General features: G+C 41.2%; 1 pseudogene; it reads left to right on the top strand.

Annotated features, from left to right (window-relative positions):
- Positions 1 to 331: 331 nt before the first annotated feature.
- On the top strand, positions 332 to 25,784 carry LOC130542293 (T cell receptor alpha variable 14/delta variable 4-like; annotated as a pseudogene).
- The last annotated feature ends 1,325 nt before the right edge of the window (positions 25,785 to 27,109 follow it).

Genomic DNA, 27,109 nt, shown 5'->3' with positions numbered 1-27,109 from the left:
CATCACAGTTAAACCATCAATCCTCAAATCCTCATTTCAATATAAATTTTGCTCATACTTATTTTCAGATGTAAGGTTTTCAATTAAAGTTGCTTAATGGAAAAGAATTTTCGGTAGTGAGACTTTCAGCTGGAACATAATTACGACAGGACCCACACACTTGCTCCACCAGGAAACCCCTGATTCCTGTTCCGGGGCCACAGCAGCACATACCCAGCAATCCTTCCCTCACACTGTCAGGCTCCCCTCACTGTGCCAAGCCCTGAAATTGAAGAAGAAGAAGAAGGAGGAGAAGAAGAAGACATTTTCCATCTAGTGGGAGAACTCAAACATGTTGCTCTCCAGGCTTCTGAGGGTGCTCGTGGCTTCCATGTGGCTAGGTAAGACGGTCCCTGTGGGAATATGCCTCCTCTATGACCTAAAATCTTGAGAGATAGGATCTTGCGGATACCTTGGGAAGGAGGGATGACAGTGAGTAAAATAGAAAGTTCTTTGTGCACATCACATATTCCTGAAGTCTCTGATTCTGTGCTTTTTCCTTCAGGATCCAGTATTGCCCAGAAGGTAACTCAAGCCCAACCGACAATGTTAGTGCAGGAGAAGGGGGCTGTCACTCTGGAATGCACACTTAGTACAAGTGACCCAAGTTACAGTCTACTGTGGTACAAGCAGCCCAGCAGTGGGGTGATGATTTTCCTGATTCGTCAGGATTCTTACAGCAGCAAAATGCCACTGATGGTTGCTACTCACTGAATTTCCAGAAGACAAGAAAATCCATCCAACTTGTCATCTCAGCTTCAGAGCTGGAGGATTCCGCAGTGTATCTCTGTGCACTGAGGGAGGCCACAGTGAGTGGCTTGATGGAGGGAGGTGTACCCAAACCCAGGGCTCTTCCTGATGCCCCTCCCTGCTGTTGGGCCCGAGGGGGGGCATTGCCATCCCAGACAGGAAGTGGCTAGGGCTGTGGCAGCACACGTGTAGGCTTGGAGGGAAACCTCACTCTAGGAAAATACCTCTCTGGATAAGAGTTATCATGCATCAAACACTTCCTCATCCCTGAAAATTTATGTTGTAATTGTTTACTGAAGACTAGAATCGTCACAAAAAATAATTTGCCCTTTTGTAATTAGATTCAGCTACAATGATTGGCTAAGGAAATTTAGAAACCCTTGACTCAAAACTCAGTAACAATGTGTGGGAATTGCAGGATTTTTCAGATCAATTTGTTCAGTACATATTTATGTGTATATTATGTTACAGGCATTGTTTGAGTAAGAAAGGCCATGAATGTCTGTGTGATTTTCCTTTTCTTGTTTTATATCATGATGTTTTATACCATTTAATGACTTAGTTTAATTCGGTTTGTTTGCTGTGAGTCATCATATTCACATTCAGTTTCTCACGTGCCTGCTCTGTGACGTAGTTCGTACTGGTGTTCATTCCATCTTACTAACGCCTCCAGTGCAGATGTGCTCAGTCTGCATCCTGGACGTTTTCCTGCTTCTCACCAGTCTTATTTCCAAATGCTCATAACTAGGGGCTCTTAGGGGGACAGTGTGAAGGTGCAGAGGGTGAGTTTTCCTCTTTGTTCCTGCCCTTGACTTCAACACTCCTTCAAAAGCACTTTTGCCTGGTATTTCCCAAAGAGGCAGACGTAGTGAAGAGAAGGGCCGTATGCACCCTAATGTTCATAGCAGCATTGTCCACAATAGCTAAATCGTGGAAGGAGCCGAGGTGCCCTTCAACAGATGACTGGATTAAGAAGATGTGGTCCATATATACAATGGAATATTACTCAGCCATCAGAAAGAACGATTTCTCAACATTTGCTGCAACATGGACGGCACTGGAGGAGATAATGCTAAGTGAAATAAGTCAAGCAGAGAAAGACAATTATCATATTATTTCTCTCATCTATGGAACATAAGAACTAGGGAGATCGGTAGGAGAAGAAAGGGATAAAGAAAGGGGGGTAATCAGAGAGGGAATGAAGCAGGAGAGACTATGGACTCTGAGAAACAAACTGAGGGCTTCAGAGGGGAGGGGGGTGGGTGAATGGGAGAGACCGGTGATGGGTAGTAAGGAGGGCACGTATTGCATGGTGCACTGGGTGTTATACGCAACTAATGAATCATGGAACTTTACAACAAAAACCAAGGATGTACTCTATGGTGAATAACATAATATAATAAAATATTATTATGAAAAGAAAAAAAAGCACTTTTGCCAACATGTGGCTCAGTTTGCCCACTTCTGGGCACTGCCTGTTTGATCAATGCTCCACACTCCAAAATCCTCATTCTCTCCATTTTCCTACTTCCATCTCCAACCCCATTTCTCCAGTGTCTTAAAATTCGATGGTAATGGATGGTTGATAATTGGTCTTGCATTGCAACACTCTCTTATATTTGCTAGAAAGGCAGATGTGTAAAATAGAAATCTTTAGAATCTCTTCAAACATTTTTAATTATAAACTTGTACCATTTTAACATATATTTTTACCATTTAAAAAATTTTTCAGTGTAGAGTTCGGTGGTATTAAATACATTTATATTGTCGTTCAACCAGCAACACCATCCATTTCCAGAATTCTTTTCATCTTGAAAAACTAGGGGTGCCTGGGTGGCTCAGTTGTTAAGCGTCTGCCTTCGGCTCAGGGCGTGATCCCGGCATTCTGAGATCGAGCCCCACATCAGGCTTCTCTGCTGGGAGCCTGCTTCTTCCTCTCCCACTCCCCCTGCTGTATTCCCTCTCTAGCTGGCTGTCTCTCTCTGTCAAATAAATAAATAAAAATCTTTTTTTAAAAAAAAGAAAGAAAAACTAAATACTTGTACTCATTAATCAATCACTCTCCATCGCTCCATCCCTCCAGTCCTTGAGAACTACCGTTCTGTTTTCTCTTTCCATAAGTTTGATGACTTCAGATACCTCATAGAAGTGGAATTCTGCAATATTGGTCATTTTGTGACATTTCATTTGACACAATGTCCTCAGGGTTCATCCATGTTGCAGCATGTGACAGAGTTTATTTCCTTTGTAAGGTTGAGTAATATTACAGTGTATGTACCTACCACATCTTGTTTATCTATATGTATCTGTGGATGGACTTTTGGGTTGCTTCTACCTTTTGGTGGAAAGAAGAATCCATAAATATCTCAATATTGTGGGTATATAGCCAAATTCTTTCCATTTTTTAGTAGAATCCTGAAGTTGAATGTGGTTATTCTTAGAAAACATATTGGAAGCCCTAACGTGTGACTGTGGAAGCAGCTAAAATGTCAGCAGTGTTCCTGTTCTCAGGCTATTAAATGCAATGGCCCAGTAGGAGCAGGATCCCATGATCCCCAGGGGCAGGACATAAGCTAAAAGCTCATGTAATCCTCAGTCCCCCCTTTCTGCACCTGGCTACTGCTTGCCCAGACATCCCGCTCCTCCTTTATCCCATGACTGACTCACTGCGTGCCTACATGTAGGAAACAGTGCAAGCCTGCTTCAAGATACTTGCCATCCCCTTCTTCTCCTTTCCTATGCTTGGAGGCATCTGTCCCTGCTTTTCTGATAAAAAAACAAAATAAGAGCTATCTGCAGGATTCAGCTACTGCAGCTCTCCCTTGCAGAGGCAGCCCTGCACAGCCGCTCAGACGGGTGTCTGAGAACTTTGTTTCAGTGCGCGACAACAGTTGAGTTTCTGGATCATAAGGCCATTCTATTTCCAAATGTTTTGGAAACGTTTATAGTAGTTAATTGGAGCAACTATGCTCTGGACTGCATTATCACAAGCAGGTTTCAAGGAACAGAGAAAGAGAGTGACCACTAGTCATGGATGGGGCTCCAACATATTGGTGCATCAAAAACCCTGGAAGAGTTTGTCACTCTTGCTACCGTGCATTGCTTAAATCAGGTGTCTACTAACGGGTCTAAATGGAATGGTGAAGCCACTATCCAGTGGTCAGCTCCTGAGTATCAGGTTGGGTATCCATTATGCTACGTTTTCTTTCCTCTTTTGGTAAAAGAGACAAACTTGCAATTATTTAATTCTTCTCATCACTTCCATTTGCATAAATAAAGAACCTGCTAAAGGGCGTCTTAAAATATTTCAAGGGCTTGGGAAAAAGTCATTAGCGACCATCTGGTCTCTCTCTCAATCCTTCTCTGACAATAGTCTATATTGATCAAAACAGGGAACAGGCTTTTGCTATCATCCAGTTCTTTTTTCTAAACTATTAGCTCTGCCATGAACTTTCTTGATACTTTTGAGCTTTGTTTCATTATTTTTAAAATGGAGAGTGATATCTTCTTCAGTATTTTTTGTGACAATGTATCAATAATATATCCAAAGAGTTTGACGAGGTTACAACTAATGAGCAATTTAGGTGGGTAATCTTAACAGGTACAGAAAAAGTATTGGACAAATCCAGATTCATTCCTGAGAGGAAGTCCCAACAAATTAGATAGAATTAAAGGGAATCCTCACCTTTAAAAAGGGCTCAACAAAAAGCCTGCATCAAATGTCATACTTGATGGTGAAAGCTTAAATGCTTTCTCCTTAGTTTTGAATGTAAGAGAAGAATTTTCATCCTCACTTGTATATAATATTGAAGCAGAGTTTCCAGCCAATGCAATAAGACACGTGGAAGAGACAAAAGCCATACAGTTTGGAAAGGGTGAAGTGAACTTATATTTATCAATAGCAACATCACTGAGCAGAAAATGCAAGGGATTCTACAGAGCATCTACCAGAACAAATTGGTTTAGCAAAGTCAATTGTACACCTGCCATATGATCCAGCCATTCTCCCAGATATGGACCCAAGAGAAATGAAAGCTTATTTCTAGAGAATATCTTAAACACAACTGTTCACAGCAGTTTTATTTGTAACAGCGCCATGGGACTAATTGATAAGGTCATCAATTGGTGAATAGACAAATTGTTTTATAAGCACGTGACGGGATGCTACACAGCAACAGAAGAACCTGCCTTGATAATTATAACCCGTGAAGAATTTAAAGATAAATATGTTGAGAAGAAGCCAGACAAGAGTGCAATTTGTACAAAATTTATACAAAATGATGAAATATGTAGACTAATTCATGATTGGAGTGTTTCCTGGATATAGGGGCAGGAGAGGGTTGAGAGAGGGATTAAGAGACATGAAGAAACATTTGGGGTGATGCATGTGTTCGTTATCTTGATTGTGGTGATGGTTTTATAAATATATACATGTGTCAAATAATATAGAATTGTTTAATTTTGTGCAGTTTATTGTATGTAAATTATGCATTAAAAAGCCATTAAATATCCAAATTTACCATGCAGCATCTTCCCTCAACATTGTCCAAGGCTTCTTGTGTGACCTAAAAAAGCAAAATATTTCTCCTGTAGGCTTTCATTGGCCGGAAACTATGTTTTTTCTTTAAGGTATGTCTTTTGCATCCATGTGCTATATACTGTTTATTTTCTTTCTTTTTTTTAATGATTATTTATTTATTTGTTTATTTATTTATTTAAGAGAGGGAGCTAGAGGGAGTGCAAGCATGGGTGGGGGAGGGGCAGAGGGAGAGGAAGACAGGGAGGGCGAGAATCTGGAGCAGACTCCTGGTGAGCCTGGAGGCCCATGGGGGCTCCATCCCAACATCCAGATCATGACCCCAGTCAAAACCAAGAGCCTGAAGCCCAACTGACTGCCTGTTTATTTTCAACCAGCATCATCCAACCTCTTTGGGATTCTTCCTTTGTACCTGAATACAGGTTTGTAGGGGCTTGTCCCAAATTCCCTTCTAGCATAGTTTTGTGGCAGGTTCTGACAATGTGATTTGGAAGGCGGAGGGGAAGGGAAGAGATACATGAACTGAAAGTGTTTCCAGGCCTGAGTTTTGTACTTCACTCTGCATCTGGGAAACCGTTCCCATGTTGGCTCTGGACTCATGAAGCCCCTTGACCTGATTCTCTGGAGAGTGGCCTCCAGGAAACAGCCTGAGCTAAGCTTCCATTTATATGTCTGGAGATAACTGTTTACAGGGCTTTACAGAAGATGTGCCCCTCTCCAGAACGTTATCCTCATAATCCTGATTTCTTACCTTGTAGGGAAATCTTTCTTTTTTAAATCTTGGCAACAATGTGACAGAGCCATGGTAATGGAAAGCATCCTTGAGGCTAAAACCTGTTAAGAGTGCAGCATTAGTATTTGCTGCCTGATTCCCATACACTAGTCACCTTATGTTGGAGTCAACAAAACAGTGAGAACATAAGTAAGAATTTCAGATCATTCTATGCAGATCTGACAACTTCATGTATGATGTTTCTTCTGTCTAGAACTCTTATTTTTCACTTTTTAATGATTCTGAAATTTAGGAATAGTTGACTATTAAAAATTTGGTTATAAAATACTGTTGATGTTTCTTCTAAAAAGCTTTTATTAAAAAGATAGTATTCCTTATGATTGGTATTATTTTAGGACCCAGTAAATACTGTATTTCAAGTAAACACCATTTGTTCATTATTTCTGTTAAATAACAAAGATTTAGCGAGTACTTAAAAACTGACAGTCACAGTTTTAAATATTAAGGCACAATGCCAAAAACACAGATTCTCTCAGCAATGACCTGACTTCCTATTACTTTCTCTGTATTCAACCCCATCCCCTTTCCTGGCAGTCGGGATTATACGCTGGCCCACATGACACATGAGAATATTGTGGAATATTGTAGTAAGATGCTTTAGAAGATTGCTACCCTCCAGCTACAGAAACACCCTGGGATGCTGTGTTAATGAACTTCCATATCGGGTAATGTCTTAAGAACAATTAGACCTGAGAGGACAGAACTGCTGTTGTTCAGACTTCCAAGGGCACCCAAAGACTGACATGTGCCTCATGAAGTCAGGGATGAAACACACGGCCATTTCCCAGAGTCCATAGTCTCTCCTGATTCATTTCCTCTTCTGTTTACTACCCCCCCTCATTCTTCCCTTGAGGGGGATGGAGGATTGGGACAGCCCAGTGATGGATATTAAGGAGGGCGCATATTGCGTGGAGCACTGGGTGTTATACGCAAATAATGAATCATGGAACACTACATCAAAAACTAAGGATGTACTGTATGGCGACTAACATAACATAATAAAAAATTATTATTGAAAAAAAAAGAAACACATGGCTGACTTGGGGAGGATTCTGGCCAACACGCACGCACTTCAGTCCCCGTCCACCAGGGGGCGCAGCTTCCCACCACAATCCCATTTCCTGTGTGAAATGTGGGCTTGCACTCATCATTTCTCTGTCCCTCCAACGTTTCTTCATGGTAAGAATGAAGAACATTATTTAGGTGACACTGCAGAGATGAAGTGTTCTCCAGGCTTCGTGACTGTGGTACTCGTAATGCTTGGTAAGTAAAATGCCTCTGAAAAATTGGATTCTTTCTTCCATTGTGTCTGCAAAACTTTTGACTATAATTTTATTCGAGAGTTTTATGCCCAAGGTGACACGGGTCTCTTCTTTTTCCTCAGGACAGACCCATGGAAACTCAGTGACCCAGACGGAAGGCCAGTGACCCTCTCAGAGGAGGCTTCCGTGACTATGAACTGTACTTACTCAACAACTGGGTATCCCACTCTTTTCTGGTATGTCCAGTATCCGGGAGAAGGTCTATAGCTCCTCCTGAAAGCCTCGAGGGACCAGGAGAAGGGAAGAAATAAAGGATTTGAAGCCACGTATGGCAAAGATTCCAAATCCTTCCACCTGGAGAAAGGCTCAGTGCAAGCGTCAGATTCCGCTGTGTACTACTGTGTCCTGGGTGACACAGTGACGGGGACTGCAGGGGGAGCTGAGCGCAAACTCTGAGCAGAACAGGGGCCTGGATGCTGAGCATCTCTGACTGACCCACTCTGGTTCCAGCACAGTCTGTGGTTGTCTGTCCCTCAGTGTCTGCTTGATAACAAAAATCATACAAAGGACTAGAGCACAGAAACCAGAAGTCACATCCCCACCCCAGCTGTTCCTTAGTGACACTGAGGACAGTTTGATGCCAAGAGTCCCTCAGCCAGGGCGTAAGCGATTTCAAGGTAAAACCACTAACAATGAAGGGGTCTCTTGCTCATCCTTGTAGTGAACGTCCAGCCCCACAAGTTGTTCAGGGCACCCTGGTGGGTGTTGCTGTGTCTGTGACACTTTTAGAGACACACGGTGTGTCTGAGAAGGTGGCCTCTGCCCGGTGTCTTCCTGACAGAGTGTGGCAGGAGAGGTGATGGGAGAGCTTCAGCCCCAAACCAGGTTTCAGTAGAGAAAGAGGGGAAGGGAAGAAAGGATGAGGAACACATGTACCCGAGCAAGGAAAAGAGAGTCCGGGGACCTCTTCCCTGCTTTCTTTTCTAGTAAATCACCTGACCAACACAGACTGATATTCAACATGAAGCCTTGGGGGCAGAAACAGAATGGAGGAAGTGGTCATATTTATATCACCCACTGTGCCCCTACTATTATTCTTGGTAAGTACATGGATCATTAACCTTCTAACAAGTAGGTCTTGAATGAGGAGGTTTTTCAGTGCCAAGGAAAGCTGCACCGTACGTGTTCCCCCTACACCCTCTGAAGCCCTATGAAAAAGATGGTAAGAAAATTATAAAGGGCATAAACCCACAAAGAGAACAGACAAAAATGACGGTGGACCGTGATGTTAGAGACATTTTAGAGGGTGAGCTGCATGTATAGGGAGCAATGCAAACTTGCTCAGCGGACCAAATAAAGAAGAAACCGAGGAGCACTTAGGAGAGAAGCGTGTCAGTGTGTGCTGTAGCCTCTGGAAGGGGTTAGGGAACAGAGGCACCAATTCCATTTTAATAATTATGGTAGGTGGTGTGTGTGTGTGTGTGTGTGTGTGTGTGTGTGTGTGTGTGTGTGTTTGGGGGACATTTAGAAGGTCATAGGAGGACAGAAGAGAGAATATGTAAGTAATGGACACCCCATGTTCTTTACAGAGCCTATATAACTGGCAGGGATCACTTTTCAAATTCTGCAGAAGAATGGAAGGTAGTCATTATGGACTGAGGAACACACATCAAAAAGTCCAAAACCCAAGAGCACCTGGGTGGCTCAGTTGGTTAAGCATCCGCCTTTGGCTCAGGTCTTAGTCTCACCGTCCTGGGATGGAGCCAGGCATGGGGCTCCCTGCTCATGGGGAGCCTGCTTCTCCCTCTCCCTCTGCCCCTCCCCCTGCTTGTGCTTGTGCACTCAGGCGTGCCCTTTTTAAAATGCTTATTATTATCCTTTTGACTTTATGGGGTTTTTTTTGCCATCCAGAATTTTAAAAATAATATATAGTAAATTTAATGAATTTTTTAATGGATTCTGAATCATGTGTCCTGCTTAACAATCCATATTTTCTTTAGCTTCTCCCAAAGTATTTTTATCTTTAAAATTTTAATTTGGATGTGTGTGTGTAAGAAGTGAACTTGAGGTTCAAGGCTTTCTATTTTCTTTGATTTTGTTTCTTTATTTTGAAGCCACTAACCAGGCTCGACATCCATTCTTGAATGACTAATTAATTAATTATTCTTCATTGATATTAAATATTCTCTTTGGGTTTTTTTTCCACTTTTAAAATCTTCCTTATTAAGGTTTTCAACCTAGCCACTGCGTTTTCATCCACAATTTATACTTGAATATTTTGGTGCTTCATGCCAATAGCTTACTGGATATGCAAAGAATATATATGTCCACTCAGCCTGGAGCCCATTCTAGAACTTAATACAGAGAAAACGATGTGAATGGAAGAAATGCCATTAGAGAAGGAGGGAGAGGTAAACCCAGCCCATGACTTGACAAGATGTATAGCGAGAGGTCATTTCAGGCCATGTGCACAATCTGTCTGTTTTTCTGACTCTGTCAGTTGTTTTGGGTTGAGGGGACCCGAAGTAGCTGGTGTCATGCTCGCAAGTGATAAACCCAAGAACGGGAAGGGGCACCAGATTTGGAGAATAAATGCAACTTTGTATCTCGCGTTCTTCTCTAAGAGGAGGAATTAAATAACCGAGACTTGGGGTTGGAGTTGAGAAGAGGCCCAGCTACTTGAAATGCCTTGAAATCTGCTGCCGCCTCAGTGTTTTGGATCCTGGCGTTGTTTTGCAGGGAATTTCCTGACTTTTCCCCCATGACTGCATAAGCTTCTTGATGAAGTTTATGGAAATTCATTGTAGTGACTACCATTGCCTCTCTTGAGGGTGCTGCTTTAGATGGACTCTATTTCAGGCATCGTGCCCTTATTTTAAGCAGAATGGGTATGGACTGTTCTGTTGTTTGAGGTTCTCTCTTTCTCCCTCTCCCCCTATCCTCTCCTCTCTTCCCTCAGCCTTCTCCCTCCTGAGTTTGCTGGAGCGATTCTGTGTTTCAGTTCTTCCCTGAAGTGAGTGTCTCCGAAGGATCAACCATTTCTTGGGGCTGCAATATCTTCACCATCAATACTTTAAAAACCATTTTATTGTGAAATCCAGCAAATGTTTACAAAAGTACACAATGCAAGCAAACCATCTGCATTATTTAAGTGTATACAAATTAAAGACTGATTTTTTGAATATGAAATTTCTTCATTAATTTTTAAAAATACTCTCTGTATTAGTGAACATTCTCCAGAGAGACAGAATCAATAAGATCAACAGGGTGTGTGTGTGTGTGTGTGTGTGTGCATGTGTGTGCATGTGTGTGTAAAGAGAGACAGACACAGAGAGACAGAGATTTTAGGAATTGGCTTATGTGATTGTGGAGACTGGCAAGTCCAAATTCCATAGGGCAGGTGGGCAGGCCGGAGACCCAGGGAAGAGCTGATGTTGCAGCTTGTGTCCAAAGGCAGTCTGGAGGCAGAATTCCTTCTACATCCAGGACCTCCATATTTTTCTCTTAAGATCTTCAACTGATGGCATGAGCCCTACTCACGTTATGGGGAGTAGTCTTCTTTACTCAGTCTATTGACTTAAATGTTAATCTCATCTAAAAAATACCTTCACAGGGGCACCTGGGTGGCTCAGTCGGTTAAGCTCTTGATTTCGGCTGGGGTCATGATCTCTGGGTCGTGGGATGGAGCCCAGGGTGGTGTGGAGCCTGCTTGGAATTCTCTTTCTCCCTCTCCTCTGCCTCTCTCAAAACAAAACAAAGCAAAGATGAAAAAAACTTCACAGTGACTTCTAAACTGATGTTTGACCAAATATCTGGGTACCATGACCTAGTCAAGTAGACACATAAAATTAACCATTGCACCTTCTTTACCTCCAATAATTCTATTCCTAAAGCCTAGTTTGTTTTCTATGCATACAGTATGCCAGGTTTCTTTTGATAAGTGTTTCCACGGTATACCTCTTTCCATCTTTTGTATCCGGCCACTCTGTATACTATACTTCAACCTTGCAATGAGGCCTCATACATCTACATTCTCAACTATTCATTGAGAAAATAGAAGCGATAAGAAGAGAATTTTCACAAGCTTCTAAACTTACCACTTACCGGTATCTATGCTCAAATATTCTGCCTTTCCTCTTACTAGACTGTAATTCCATGAAAGCAGAGACTTTGCTTATTCTCAACACATACAAGCATACCTGACAAACAGCAGGCCTACAAAAAATTTGTTGAATTACAAATGAGTAATAAAAAATACCATCGGTACTGAAGAAAAAATTATTAATTCATTCAATAAAACTTTGTTATGTGCCCATTTCTACAAACTGAGGATATAGGAGCGAACAGAACAGATATCCTAAGGAGTTTATATTTTAGTTGAGCTCCAAATCCAAACTATTCCCTGCTGTAGGCACTTTATATGCATCTTCTCTTTCATTTAAAAATTTTTCCAGTTTTATTGATGTATAATTTGCCAAATAAAAATTGTCTTCATTTAGAGTATACCACATAATGGTTTTTATTTTTTTTAAGATTTTATTTATTTATTTGACAGAGAGAGAGGCAACGAGAGAGGGAACACAAGCAGGGGGAGCGGGAGAGGGAGAAGCAGGCTTCCCGCCAAGCAGGGAGCCCATGCAGGGCTTGATGCAGGGCTGGATGCGGGGCTCGATCCCAGGACTCTGGGATCATGACCTGAGCCGAAGGCAGACGCTTAACGACTGAGCCACCCAGGCGCCCCTCACATAATGTTTCGATATAGTATACGTTATGAAATGATTACAACAAAGCTAATTAATGTACCCACTACCTCACATAGTTACTGGGATGTGTGTGTGTGTGTGTGTGTGTGTGTGTGTGTGTGTGTGTGTGTGTGTTGAGAACGCTTATGATCTACTCTCTTGGCTAATTTCAAGTATGCAATACTAACAACTTTAGTCGCCATCTTGTATATTAAATCTTCAGAACTTTCTCAGCTGGCATGGCTGAAACTTTACATTCTGTGAATACATCTCCCCATTTTTGCCCACACCCAAGCCACCTTAACACCACCATTCTACTCTCTGCTTCTGTGAGTTTAACTTTTTAAGATTCCTCATACGGTTTGATTATTACAGTATTTGTCTTCCTGTGTTTTGCTTATTTCATTTACTATGTGTCCGTCAGGGACATCCATGTGGTCACAAATGGCAGGACTTCATCTGTTGGTGGACATGTAGGCTGTTCTCCATACCTTGGCTATTGTGAATAAAGCTGCAATGAACATGGGAGCACAGAGACATTTTGAGTTACTGATTTCATTTCTTCTGGATTTATACCCAGAAGTGGGACTGCTGGATTGCATGGTAATTCTATTTTTAATTTTTTGTGGGACTTCTGTACTATTATCCATAGTGACTATACCAATTTACATTCCCACCAACAGTGCCCCAGGGCTCCCTGCTTTCCTCTCTCTCTCTCTTTTTTTTTAAAGATTTTATTTATATATTTGACAGAGAGCACAAGTAAGGGGGAGTGACAGAGGGAGAGGGAGAAGCAGGCTCCCTGCTGAGCAAGGAGCCTGACTTGGGCTCAATCCCAGGACCCCGGGATCACGACCTGAGCTGATGGCAGATGCATAACCGACCGAGCCACCCAGATACCTGGCTCCCTGTTTCCTACATCTCACCAACATTTGTTGTCTCTTGCCTTTTTGACAAGAGCCATTCTAACAGGTGTAATGTGATATCTCATTGTGGGTGTGATTTGCATTTCCCTCATGATCTGTTATTCTGAACACCTTTCTATATACCTGCTGGCCATTTGTATGTCTTCTTTGGAGAAATTTCTATTTCGGTTCTCTGCCCATTTTTGAATTGTGTTATTTGTTTTCTCGCTGTTGAGTTGTTTGAGTTCCTTATATATTTTGGATATTAGTCTCTTATCAGATGCGTGGTTCATGAATATTTTCTACAATCCCATACATTATCTTTTCACTCAGTTGACTGTTCCCTTTGCCATGGAGAAGCTTTTTAGTTGGATGCTCCCACTTGGTTATTTTTGTTTTTTTTTGTCTGCGCCTTTGGGGTCATACCTTAAAAAAATTAGCTAGCTGGAGGATCAAGCTCCGTCCATTGCTCAGTGCTCTCTGTGAGATAGAAACTGGCTTATGGAGCATGGTTTGAATTATTGGGCATAAGGCCTCCTTCCCTTCCTTTTCCTCTTTGTGGGGGTAAAACCTCAGTTCTGCACTTATTCCCAATCTTCCAAGCAGTACCAGTTGTAGGATGATGCCCTTCCTTTACTTTTGTTCCCAGCTGTCCCAAGGGATCAGGCTCTGCCTGTTGTTCAGCATTCGTATGAGGCAAGATAGAACTCAGCCCCATGGAGGGGCCTGAGAGGCTAGGAAGCCAGGTTCATGCTCCATTCTCACTCCCCACCCTCCAAACACCTACCTCTCCGTGGGAGCAGTCACAGGCCCAGGCAATCTTCTTGGTACTGAGCTAACTTGATGCGGTGGAGGGGCAGACCTGGGTGAAGTGGAAGTGTTCTTCTTCCCTGTATCAGTGTAAACACTCTCAGTCTGTGCTCTTCTGGGCTGCTTTTACTTCTTAGCTAGATTCTGAATTTGTCTTCAAGGTACTAGTATCATTGTTCAGTCAGTGTAGTGGTTCTATACAGGAAGAGATGGCCTGCGTCATGTCTTCTAAATCTTTCCGAAATTGTCAGGTATGTGTTACTACACTTATTTTCAGACAAGAGAGCTGACGCTTAACTCTTCTATCCAAAATCACCTTTAGCCTGAACTCAGACTGAAGGGTTCAAACATGTTTTCAGCACTAGTCTACTGTGCTTGTACAGGGCTTATATCCTCTAATATTGCAAATGGCATGGAGAAAACCCAGCAAGAAGGTTCATCAGAGCTTCTGAGCAGCTGTAGCCACAGCCCCAAGATGGCAGTGTTCTCAGTGACCTTGCCTGTGGAAAGATGGTTTTTGGAGGGGCATGTGGTCTCTGATTGGCTGATCACACCCTTGAGAATCCCTTTGTTTAGTGTTAAAAAGACGTTGAATAGACAAGTCAGCCTTTGTGGGCAGCCCAGTGCAGAAGAAGGATGGAGAAGCACCTGAGAACGTCCTTGGTGGTTTTGTGGCTTCGTTTTTGGTGTAAGTGAACACAGAGTTTTAGCCGGGTTGATGTGGGAAGTTCAGGGAGCATGTTCTTAGGATTTTCAGCAAAAATGTATGGCATTGGGGTAAGAGAAGGGAAGAAAATGGGGCCATTTTATAGTTTACCTGGGATTCATTGTGGAGAGAAGGAAGGGCTGTAGATCAGGAAGCATTCAAATGGATGATTTGTTTCTTAAATCTCACTTTGCTTTCTGAATATGTGTGAGTGCAAAAACCAAGTGGAACAGAATCCTCCATACCTGATGGTCCTGGAGGGGGCGAACTGCACAATGCAATGCAACTATACAGTGAGCCCCTTTAGCAACTTAAGGTGGTACAAGCAGAGCACCGGGAGAGGTCCTGCTTCTCTGGCAGTCATGACTTATGGTGACAGCAAAAAGTCAGATGGAAGGTATACAGTGACTCTGGATGCAACCACCAAGCACAGCTCCCTGCACATCACAGCCATGCAGCTCAGTGACTCAGCTGTCTACATCTGTGTGGTGAGTGCACTGTGTTCCCTGGGCACTTGCAGCCCGTACCCAAACCGCACCTGCAGGTTGTGACGGCCGCCTAGGAGGTGAAGCAGAGCCTTGCTTTTTATGTCATATACACTTTCACAAGTGAGCTGGTCCTTCTTGCTGCCATATGACTGAGTTCGAACTTCAGCTGGATGTCTACATAGCATAAGGTTATCTTCACCCAACACATAAGGTTAACTGCCACATCCAGCTATTCCCCAAAGTAAGACTCATGTTGCATTACTGCTATTGAAGTAAATAATAATTTTGCTGTAAATGGAGAGATCAGCTCTGTCTGGGGTCCAGCGACTACTAGAATGTCAACCAAGTGGAAAAGCAACATGTTGATGGGGCTGAGGACAATATCTGATAAGCTTCCTTCCCCCTGACAGATTTTTATTCCTCACTTAATGGCTGTTCAAGTTCTTAGGAAGCGTTCTGTGGAGAGAGGTCTGCTTTACCAATTTATCCATGCTCCACATCCAGCCACCTTTCTAGATGGGGCACCAACTCATTTATTGTCTTCCACAGCTGCTCCTTTGGAGAACTTCACCGCTCATACTATCATGCCAGCATGATGCTGGCAGGCACAGTCGCTCCCAGGCAGCAGGGCAGCTGTCCCAGGCTCTTCAACTAATAGTGTTCTAGAAAAGAAACTTAGGGGACAGAATGTCTTCATGCTATGGGTAGTCTCAGATTGCACAAATTAGCTGTGATGTTCTTTTTTGAGACAGAGAAATTTGAATATGGTTTGAGAGTTAGATGAGACAAATATTTCTTTTATTTGAAAGGTACTGAGAAATAACTGAGAAAAACAAGAAGGATATATAATAAGATATTCAAAAAGGTCATCTCTGAGTGGTAGGAATACTTCATTTTTATTTTTGCATCTTTCCTTGTCTATATTTCTAATTTCCTATAGTTCACAGGTTCTGCTATGTCAAAATAAATGTTATTACAAAACGAAAACCAGGGACTTCCAGTTGGTTGTTCTGCATATAAGGGAGCTTTATTTATTTTTTGTCAAGATTTATTTATTTATTTATTTATTTATTTATTTATTTATTCCTTTATTTAAGAGAGAGAGAGAGAGAGAGCACAAGCAGGAGGGGCAGACGGAGAGGGAGAAAAAATCTTAAGCAGACTCCACGATGAGTGTAGAGCCCGACCTAGGGATCAAACACAAGACCCTGAGATCAGGACCTGAGCCGAAACCGAGAGTCAGATGTTTAACTGACCTGTACCACCCAGACACCCCTTCACGTAAGGAGCTTTAAAGTTACCACTTGTCCTAACAAGTAAAGAGCTGACAAGCCGAAAAATCAACAACTGTTCTTAGATCTGTAGAGGAGGAGAACACAGGACAAACTGCTGCCCCCATGACTGGAGAGACAGACAGTGAAAACAGGGAGTTGCAGCTTATTGGAGCAAAGACTCATGAGCACAAACTGCAGTAGGAACCAGTGCTGGACACGAAACCCCAAACTGTAATTGATGAATTGCTGGAGGCTTAGTGTGGACAAATTAAAAACTTCAGGGCACTCAGTCATAGGGGAACCCCACAATATTGTGATATTATGTCTAGGAGCTCATCAGGTACCTACAGTAAATACTGGAGAAAAATCCCCCAAATGCTAAAAGGGGTGGGGGAAGAACTACTTTGAAATGCACGAGGGAAATCTCTTCTTCCTTAGGGGAATAGTTAACCAGCACTTAACCTGCTGGGATACTATCAGAGCCTAACTAACCTAGGTTAAAGGGAATTCCCAACTCCAGCCAGTTTAGCCATCTTGCCCCTCCTAATGGGGGAGAAACAAATAGAAACAGAAAACTAGAGAAGTTCAAAATCCAGAAGTACAGGCTCACTGGAAGACTGAGCTCCTTTAACAGGACCACGGACACTTCCCTCTTTCCCCATCTCACCACCATATTCCCAACAGCTTACTTCAGCAGCTCCTTTTGCCCAGTACATCCTGTCTGGCTATTAAGGAGAAATGACAGGGCAGACAAAAAAAGAGCATACTTTGGAGAGACATAGCAAGCATCAACCAGACGTTGCAGAGATGCTGGAATTATAAGACCAGGAGTTTAAAACAACTACAATTAATATGCTAAGCCCTCTAATGGATGAAGCAGACAGCATGCAAGAACAAATGACCCATGTCAGCAGAGAGATGGAACCCCAAGAAAGAATCAAAACAAAATGTGGGAGATCAGAAGCACTTAGACCAGAAACAGCTGAAGGAAAAAATCTCTGACTGTGATGGTATCTGAACAGAAACCTCTAAAACTGAAAAGCAAAGAAAACAAAGATTGAAAAGAAAAAAAAAAAACAAAACAACCCCAGAACAGGATATCCTAAAGCTACAAAAGTTGTAACATATGCTTAATGGAAATATCAGAAGGAGAAGAAACAGAGAGAGGAACAGAAGAAATAATTGTAACAATAATGGCTACTTATGTTCCCAGTTTAATGTCAGACACAGATTCGGGGAACTCAGAGAACACCAAGCAGGATAAATGCCAAAAAACAAAAACAAACACATTTTAAAAAACCACACTTAGGCATATCATTGTCATACATAGAAAATCAAAGATAACAACAACAACAAATCCCAAAAGAAGCCAGGCAAAAAAACGCCCTCCCTTAGAGGAACAAAGATAGGAAATACATCCGACTTCTTTCAGAAACCATACAAGCAAGAAGAGAGGGAAGTGAAATATTTAAAGTCTTGAGAGGAAAAAAAAAAAACCCACAAACCTAGAATTCTGTACCCTGTGAAATTATCTTTAGAAAGTGAAATAGAAATAGACTTCCTCAGACAAACAAAAATTGAGGGATTCTTTTTTCTGCTAGACGTGCCTTGCAACAGACATTAAAAATTCTTTAGAGAAAAGGAAAAGAATATAGGTCAGAAACTGAAATTGGCGTAAAGCAGGGAAAAGCATCAAAAAAAGAATAAGTGAATGTTAAATAGAAACTTTCATTTTTTTAGTCTTAATCTATCTAACAGACACACATTGAGTTTATTCATTATACAATTATTTATTGAACATAGAATAAGTGACAGATATTTTTGTAGATTTACAATGTAGAGTACCAAACAAAACAGACAAATGCAGACACCAAAAGACCTTCCCTAATGAGGCGTGAATCTAGATTGGTCTATGGTGTTCACTTTCTTTTAAGGAATATACTATTAAGTTAATTTTCCAATGTAGGCATTTTCCTTGCTTGCTTTCAGTGACTGGCACATTTCATGTGGTGATGAAAGGCATAGACATTGAAATCTTGTGCTTACTAAATGATGTGATGACAAAATTACTAAACTTAGAGCACCTATATTTCATCATCTATAATAACATATACCTCATCACATAGTTGTAAGAATTCAATTCAATTCAATTCAATTCAATTCAATTCACTGAATTAAATGAATGGGATTAGCAGAAAATGATTTTTCAACTAATGGTGGCTATTCTTGGACATAGATGGGATGAGGCAGGGAAGATAATTTAAGAAAAAACAACAAGAAAATATCAAATACAGATTAAGGCTTAGGTCTTCATCATTCCACCATTGATTATGTTACTTTACTATGGTGATGGCTGGGAGTCTCCATTTATTTCACATTGGACTTATCCCATCCAATTATCTGAAGCGACTGTAATGGCTTTCTTGTTCTTCTTCTTCTTTTTTAATCTCATAGGTGTAAGGCACAGCACAATCACCATTTCTTGCTTCTAGTGTATTTTTTTTTAAGTAGGCTCCACGTCCAGTGTGGAACCCAAAGTGGGGCTTGAACTCACAACCCTGAGATCAAGACCTGAGCTGAAATCAAGAGTTGGATGCTCAGCTGACTGAGCCACCCAGGTGCCCTACTGCTAGTGTATTTAATGTAACGTGTAGGATGGATCCACACAAGCTTTACGAAGCAGGGCTCGGATAATATGAGGTCATTGCACTGGGCTCCAGTGCCACCAGCTAGATTCCCACGTAGGGGCTCATCTAGCAGATTTCTTCACTGAGAAGAGAAAAAAGAACCTCTCTAGGTTTTCCTTGGGGGAGGGATGATTTTTCATTTTTCAATTTATAACTTGTACATGATAGATGCTGAAGAATTTTGTAAAAGAAAAAAGGAAAGCGAAGCATCTAGGGGACGAACGATAGATGTAGCTCTCCAACGAATCTGCACTTGGTCTTGACATGATGCTCTTTCCATACGATCTCTTCAGAGGTCAGGAATAGCTGAGTGAGTATGTGCACAGGGGAACGGATCTAATCCCTGGTTACCTGAGGAATCTCTCAGCTTCCTGTGATGACAGAAGTATAAATAAGGCTTGTAGTGTCTGAGAGCTCTCAGACTCCAGGCTGAGTCCTCAAGAGTCCAATGATAGGAAAATGGGGAAGTCCTTGGGAGCTTCATTTTGCTACTTTCTTTGGCAGCTGTGTTTTGAGTTTGGGGGCTTTGGAGATTATGAACAAAAAGAGCAGATCCTAGTCATCTTGGCCATAAACCTGAGAGTTATAGAAGGGTGGTTAGAGCTACCCTGTTCAGCTGGGGGGATTGTGAAAAGACACTCTATTCTTGCACAAAATAATCAGCCATTAATAAATCTTTGTCTGTGGTTCTGTTTAAACAGTTGAACAGCCCATATACATTTGAGCAGAGTCCTTCACTCCTGAGTATCTAGGAGAGAGCACACACCATTCTTAATTGTACACCTTCCATTGGTTCAAGCAGGATTCTGGGAAAGGATTTGCATCTTTAACTTTAATTCAATCAAGCTGGAAAGAGCATGCAGACAACAAAAATTTTAAAGAACTGCTTGGAAAAGAGAAGTTGTATAAAGTTTTGCATATTCCAGCCTGTCATCCTGGAAATTCGACCATCTACTTCTGTGTTTCGTGGCCCAGGGCTCTCCGAGCTCCTGCAGTCATACCGCAACCCAAGAGCTGGGCCTCTTGACACAGGTGGGTGGGAGCGAACCTGGTTTCCTTATTTATAGAGGCAATTTTCTGTATAATTTTTGTCTCCATGCAGAAGTGAAGGATAATATACCATCTCCCTTAGGTGATGAATCTGAATTTGTATTGACTTGAATTTCCTTTGGTTGCTATTGAAATTTCATTGCTCACTGCAGACTGTACTGATCCTGAACCTGCGTACCCAGAGTGCCTTCCACTGCTGTCCCTGAAAGAGGGCAGATCCCTCTGTGGCTCAGGCTGTCAGTCCTCAAAGCAATTTTTCACTAAGTGCTACCCTCACTAGCAGCATTTTATTCATTTGTTTATAATCTCCATGACACTTTCTATATCATGTACCATTTATACCATTGTCTAATAATTTAATATTAAATTGACTTTTATATTAAATAGTCTTTAAAAATAACTACATAGAAGTTATGCTTGTTTTAACTGACACCCTCTGTGAAACCTTATATTTGATGTGCTGGTTGTATTTTTTCTATTACAAATTACAACAATGTGATATATGTAACAAATAAAAATGTATTGCCTAACCAACTTCTAGTATCAATCACACTTTAGGAAGCACTGATTCAGCCACGCCCCTTATTTAACAGATGGAAGAATTAGGATCTACAGGCACTGCGTGACTCAAAGCATGACTTACAGCAAAATGGAGGCTAGAGGTAGAACCCAGACGTTCTGACCCATCATCAATTGCTTCTTCCGCTAAAGATGCAAAGTAAGATCTAGACTTTGAAGGAATGAGTTATGTGTTTTAAATTCAAATTAAGTTTAAAATTGTATTACTTAATTTACATGTTAACTTCAGATTAGTTAGGAGGTATAGACACCCCTTCCAAAATAGAACAGTCCCATAATTTCATGATATAGAAATGATGACTATTACTATTCCTCAATTTTTTGTGAGTGCACACATACAGCTATATCTTTCTATGAAAGGGACTTACAATGTACCTGGTATTTATTAGCATGCTTCTTTCTCTCAGCATTATAATCCAGGTATTTCCATGCCAGGAAATATATATATATATATATACACACACACACACACATACACATACAAACACACATATATATTACATATATACATATATATATCTACACACACATACACATACACACACATATGTTACATATGTACATATATATATCTACACACATACACATACATACACACACATATATATTACATATATACATATATAAAATATATACATATATATTTTTAATATATCTAAAATACACACACACATTATATATATATATATATATATATATATATATATATATTTATTTATTTATTTATAAGTAATCTCTATGCCCAATGTGGGGCTTGACCTCATGATCCCAAGATCAAGAATCACATGCTCCACTGACTGAGCCAGCCAGACACACCCAGGAAACACAGGAAACATATATTGAGGGCATAATTTTAAGTGACTGCTGGGTTTCCATTATATAGATGTATTTTTAAAATTAATCACTTTGTTTTCTCTTTTAAAAATTTAACTTAATTTAATTTAGTTATAATTCTAGTTTGGGTTAACATACAGAGTTATATTAATTTCAGGTGTATGATATGATGATTCGACAGTTCCATACATCACCCAGTGCTCATCACAAGTGCATCCCTTAATCCCCATCACTTATTTCACCCTAAATTAACCACTTTTTGGCATTATTTCCAACTATCCAGTATTACAGATAATGCTTTTATGAACATCATTAAAGCTGTAGCTTTAATGGAAATGAAATTGCTTGAATAAGGGAAAAGACAAGACACTGAATATCTGATTTCCCTGAAGAATTTTGTAACTAGCTATGACTTCAATAGGAGAACATGAGGCTGCTGATTTTCCAACACTTTGCCAGATATGGATATTATTATTTTAAAGTCCCTTCCATTTTATTAAGTGAACATTTTCCATGTTCACTTTAATTTGCTTTTCTTTTAACCTGTGGGTTTATACATTTTGTCATTAAAAAATAAACAAAATAAGATTAGAAGACACCGGGGTACACTATACAGAGTTAGAATAAATATCCCTTCATAAAATAAGACCTATTAAACAGAGTTTGAAAAACACTCTTCTGGCCCAAGCTACCTTCTAACTGGTTTCTTTTCTCTAAAGGCAGTGTATTTCCCACATCTTTGCTGCTCAAAATGTGGACCAGCAGCATCGGAACTTGTGCAGCTCTCAGCTCCACCTTAGATGGACTGAATTTAAGTCTGTGTTTCACCGAGATCCCCAGATGATTCTATCACTAAAAGTTTGAGAAGCAGCAGCCTGACTAGTACTCAGAGTGGTCATTTATTCTTTTATTTTAGTGTTTTTTTTATTATATTATGTTAGTCACCATACAGTACATCCCTGGTTTCTGATGCAAAGTTCGATGATTCATTAGTTGCGTATAACACCCAGTGCACCATGCAATACGTGCCCTCCTTACTAAAGCAGAAGTCAAAAGTTGTCTCTACTTGCCTAAAATGCTCCCATGGTTTTCTATTGCCCCTACAGTAAGATACAAACTCCAGGTTGTAATATACAAAGTTCGGCATAATTTGAATCTCTCCTGACCCCTCAATCTCAGCTCTTAACTCTCTGTCCTTGGCTCTCTGTGCCGCAACAACACTGATCTCCTCTCAGTTTTCTGAACTTGCCATATCCTTTCCCACATTTGGTCTTACTCTTTCATCCATCCGAGACACTCTTCCCCTAAATCTCAGCAACCTGACTCATTTTCATCTTTCATCTTTCAGCTCAAATATCATTACTGTGGAAAAAGCCTTCTGACTTCTGCTGGTCTCTCTGCCTAAGGCAGCCCCCCGCAGATCTCCTCCTAGCTCTCTGTCACAACACCCTGGTTATTTCCTTGATGGTAGTAATCAGGGCATGCAGTTATATTGTTGACTTATGTGTCGATATGTTCATTGCCTATACCTCTGATCAGAATACAAGCTCTATGAGGCCAGAGGTATTATTTATTTTGTTCATGGCTTTGTCCTTAGTGCACAGAATAGTGACTGACCCACAGTACTCAGTTATATGAGGTTAAAGGAACTCAGGGATTTTACTGCTCTATCATTCTAGCAAATGAATGAATGAAGGAATGGAGGAATGAATGAATGTTGGCCCTCCTTTCTGTCTCCCTTTTTCGTTCTTCTCATCCCCACCCTAGCAATTCTCAACACTGTATATTCTCTTTGCTTAAGTATGTGGTACAATTTAGTTCTCTCTGGCTCTTATTCTCCAGACTCAGATCCTGGCCTTTCTTTGCTCAGTGCAGTCTGTCAAATAATTATATCCACTCAGGGTTTCAGCCTGTGTCCACTCAACTGACCTCACTTTATCAGGTATAATCTGAAAGAGCTGGGCCAACTCGAAGGCTAGCAACCCCATAGTGAAATACCTAAAAGAAAAAAGAAAAAAAGACATATCCAAAAGGCTTTAGAAAGTGGAAAAGTAACTTCAAGTCAAATAATCATGAGCTCATGTCAAAGTTTTATTTCAAATTATTGCAAGAGAAAAGCTCCTCAGGAAACAAATTCAAATAATTAGCCTTGTTAGAGACATGTCATAGGAGACTAGATTTTTTTGAAAGTCTGATTAAAGATCATTAGTATGGTCAGAGGACTGGTTCATAATGATCTACTTTTGAATATCTGTGCACTGGCTATTAGGTACCTCAAATTATTATTAATCATTTGAGTAACACTATTTTCCCAGAAGGAGATTTTATTTCATTTAAGTATATCAGAGAATTATTCTAGCATTTTATCAGAAATGATAATAAGTCCCATATGGGGCTATACATTACATCCTTCAAAAAAAAGTCCATTCTAGAACAGTTTGGGGAAACTTATCTTTCTCAAAGGAATTAAAATCTTTACTATAGTATTTATAAATGTGGGAGAGGGGGTTTGGCAGGACTTGGATCTTAACCTTCTCACAAGCTAATAAGCTTATTGTTTCTTTGCTGCTGTTGTTGAAGACACAGGGCTCTTAGGTCAGAGACAACGCATTTTATCTTTGCAAATCAATAACATTGGCATATTCGCTTCAGTTGCCTTTGCTTTTAATTCTCACAGGGTGATATAATGGGTGCACAGGGATGCTATGCATGCAGTGGGATTGTGTCATAGCCTAGGAGCACTGAGCTTGGGGGATTTACTGCTTTTTTAGCAAGCAGTAAGCAAGCTTGCTCTTTGTCTCAAGGAAGACATTACCTCATTGCTCAAGGTTCAGGTTGAGTGGTTCAGGTCGAGTGACCACGGCCTTACATTATTGGCACACCCAGCAAGCTATGCAGAAGTATGAAAGATTCAGAGTGGATTGTCTTTCAACAATAACCACTCCATGGTCTTACACTGTGTGCTTCTGGAAATGTTTCATGAATATGCCAGTCCATCAGCCATCCTGATTAATCCGACTGACAGAGACCAAGACTAAATCCATTCAATTTGTCTTAAACAGCAAGTTAATTAAAGCTGCTATTAGCAGAGCTCTAAGCAGCAGGATGACACCAATTTGCAGTATTAACCTCATCCATGCCTCCTAGGATCCCAGATTCAGTCCACTGTGAATAAGTCCCAGGATACAGAAGCTCGGATATGGGTAATATTGGTTATGTTCCATGCGAGAGAGTTTAGACTGACACACTGAGCTTTGGTTTAATTGTAAAAAAAAAAAAAGAAGAGAGAGAGAAAGAAAAAAAAAAGACGAAGAAGCAACCACATTCCAATGGAAAGATGTTCTCTGGCCCTTTTCTCCCCAGACATAAACATATAACCCAAAGGGACACAAGTTAATCAGTTTGGGATTTATTGTTAGACTTGATTACAGTCAACGTTACATCACTTTGGTTAAGCTGTCTGAGCCTCGTTCCTGAGGATTTGCAACGTCTATAGCAAGTCAGGGGGCGTAGCTCAAGGCCGTCTGGACATCAGAAGCATATATGTTGGTCCCAGTCAGACTGAAAAAAGGCTGTGCTGGTTTATGTTTGTCTACACATACGGTGATGGGAATCCATATTGGGAAGCTTCCATTGATGGTGTCAGGCACAGCAGAATAGTTCAGACCAGGCCATATTCATATCAGTTTTTCTGTTTTGGTAGAATGTGGAAGAGAGGGGCGCCTGGATGGTTCAGCTGTTTAGCGTCTGCCTTCGGCTCAGGTCATGATCCCAGAGTCCTGGGATCAAGCCCCGCATTGGGCTCCCTGCTCAGCGGGAAGCCTGCTTCTCCCTCTACCCCTCCTCCCTGCTTGTGTTCCCTCTCTCACAGGCTGTCTCTCTCTCTGTGTCAAATAAATAAGTAAAATCTTAGAAGAAAAAGAAAAAGAATGTGGAAGAGGATGACAAACGAGAGGAGGTCAAATTGCCAACCACAGCTGTTGGTTGGCCCCAGCAGACCATAGGGTTGTTTTGCTAGGCCGCAGTGCTAGGTCTGGCACACAGAGACACCATTCATCCCTCACCCTTCCCTGCCTCTCAGGGTCTAAGGTTTTCCTTTCCCGGGTGCCTAGGTTGTTGCTCTTTCTCCATCACCAAATAATTGGAGATTTTTATATACATGGAAACACACACATCTTTACCCATTGTGTGCTCATTAACATTACTGTGTTGTTTAAGCATTTGATTTTTAACTCGTAGAGGAAAAAGAAGGAGATACAAACAATGTATGGCACTGCCATGTCATCAGCACCCAGAACGTGGACCTGAAGCACGTTAGAAATACGTGAGCTCAAACGGACACAAAATCACTAGCATTTGCAATATGAGATGAGTTCCCTTTGAATGGGAGCCTGTCCTGCAGTACTTCGAGGTTCACAAGACATGTCTAAGAAACGCACTGGTGTGGAAAACGAAGACTACCTAAATCGAATGAGAGAGGGGACTGTGGGGTTTCCTTTTGATTGATCGCCTCAGCATCGTCCTTCCATCATCTGAAGGAGTTCCATATGTTCTTTAGACAGCATTAGGCACGGACGCTTCTGCAGGCAGGACCGTGGTGATGCTCTGTGGATTCTGTCACCTTGCCAGCACGGATAAGGCTTTGTATCCCCCACAGTATTGGGTCGATTAGCCATTTATATTCATTTTTGTGACGAATCTTAAAAAAGGGTGTGGTGCTTCATACAAAGACTGTGCTTCAGGTCGACATTCTATTTTTAAGGCTTTATATTTGGGGTTCATAAGTTCCCTAAGACCGTGGTGCTTAGCATCTTCTGTGGCCGTTGCATCTCCTTCGGTTTTTACCTTTACTGAGCAATGGCTGTATGGTTTCTGTCAAATGGAATGTCCTCTCAGAGAAAGGGATTCCAATATTAGCATCTTTTCCCTCATGCTGTTTCCAACACAGTTTTCAGTGGGAATGGGAAGGGCCTGACTGCCCCCTCTTGTCTGGATCCTGATTACATGGGTCCTGACCAGAAGAGAGCCGAGCCACTGCTGGTCCGTAGCCACCAGCTTCTGCGAGGACACGAGGTTGGTTGTGGAACAGGGAGGACAGCTGTTGTCTGTGCTTCTCTGTAGTCCCAGAGAAGCTTCTGGCATAGATTGCCCTCTGACAAATCTGGTTTGCTGGCTAGGGTAGGATGGAGATGTAGAGGGCGCAAGACCAGATCTGTAACTTTTGGAGTTGAATCCCTAAATACGGGCGCTTTATGCAAGAAAAGGAAATAAGAATTAGACACACGAACCGGTACACTAGGTTTTCTCTATAGCCTAGATATTGAAGTCAAGTCCATCTCTACAGTAGTAGTAATAATAATGATAATAGTAATAGCTCTAGTAAGCACTATTTTGGTGCAAAATGGTATGAAAAATCCCAAATTCCTCCAGTCCTTGGCCTTTCTAAAAAAAAATTGCCCAAGTTTTGAGCTGGAAACATGTTTATTTGGTCAGATTTTAGGCCACCTGTCTTGAAAGGATTCTTTTGAGTTAGAATAAATTTCTTTAAAAATTGGAGGTGAGGGAATGAGATAGGAAGAGTCTGGCCTGATGTGGAGAAGAGCTACACATTATGAAATGCTCCTCGAATCGCAAGAATCTCGCTGGGCTTCTA

This window comes from Ursus arctos, unplaced genomic scaffold, assembly GCF_023065955.2.
Source record: "Ursus arctos isolate Adak ecotype North America unplaced genomic scaffold, UrsArc2.0 scaffold_32, whole genome shotgun sequence".
Lineage (NCBI taxonomy): Eukaryota > Metazoa > Chordata > Mammalia > Carnivora > Ursidae > Ursus > Ursus arctos.
Note: the sequence above shows the minus strand (reverse complement) of the source record. Positions and strands in the feature narration are given on the sequence as shown.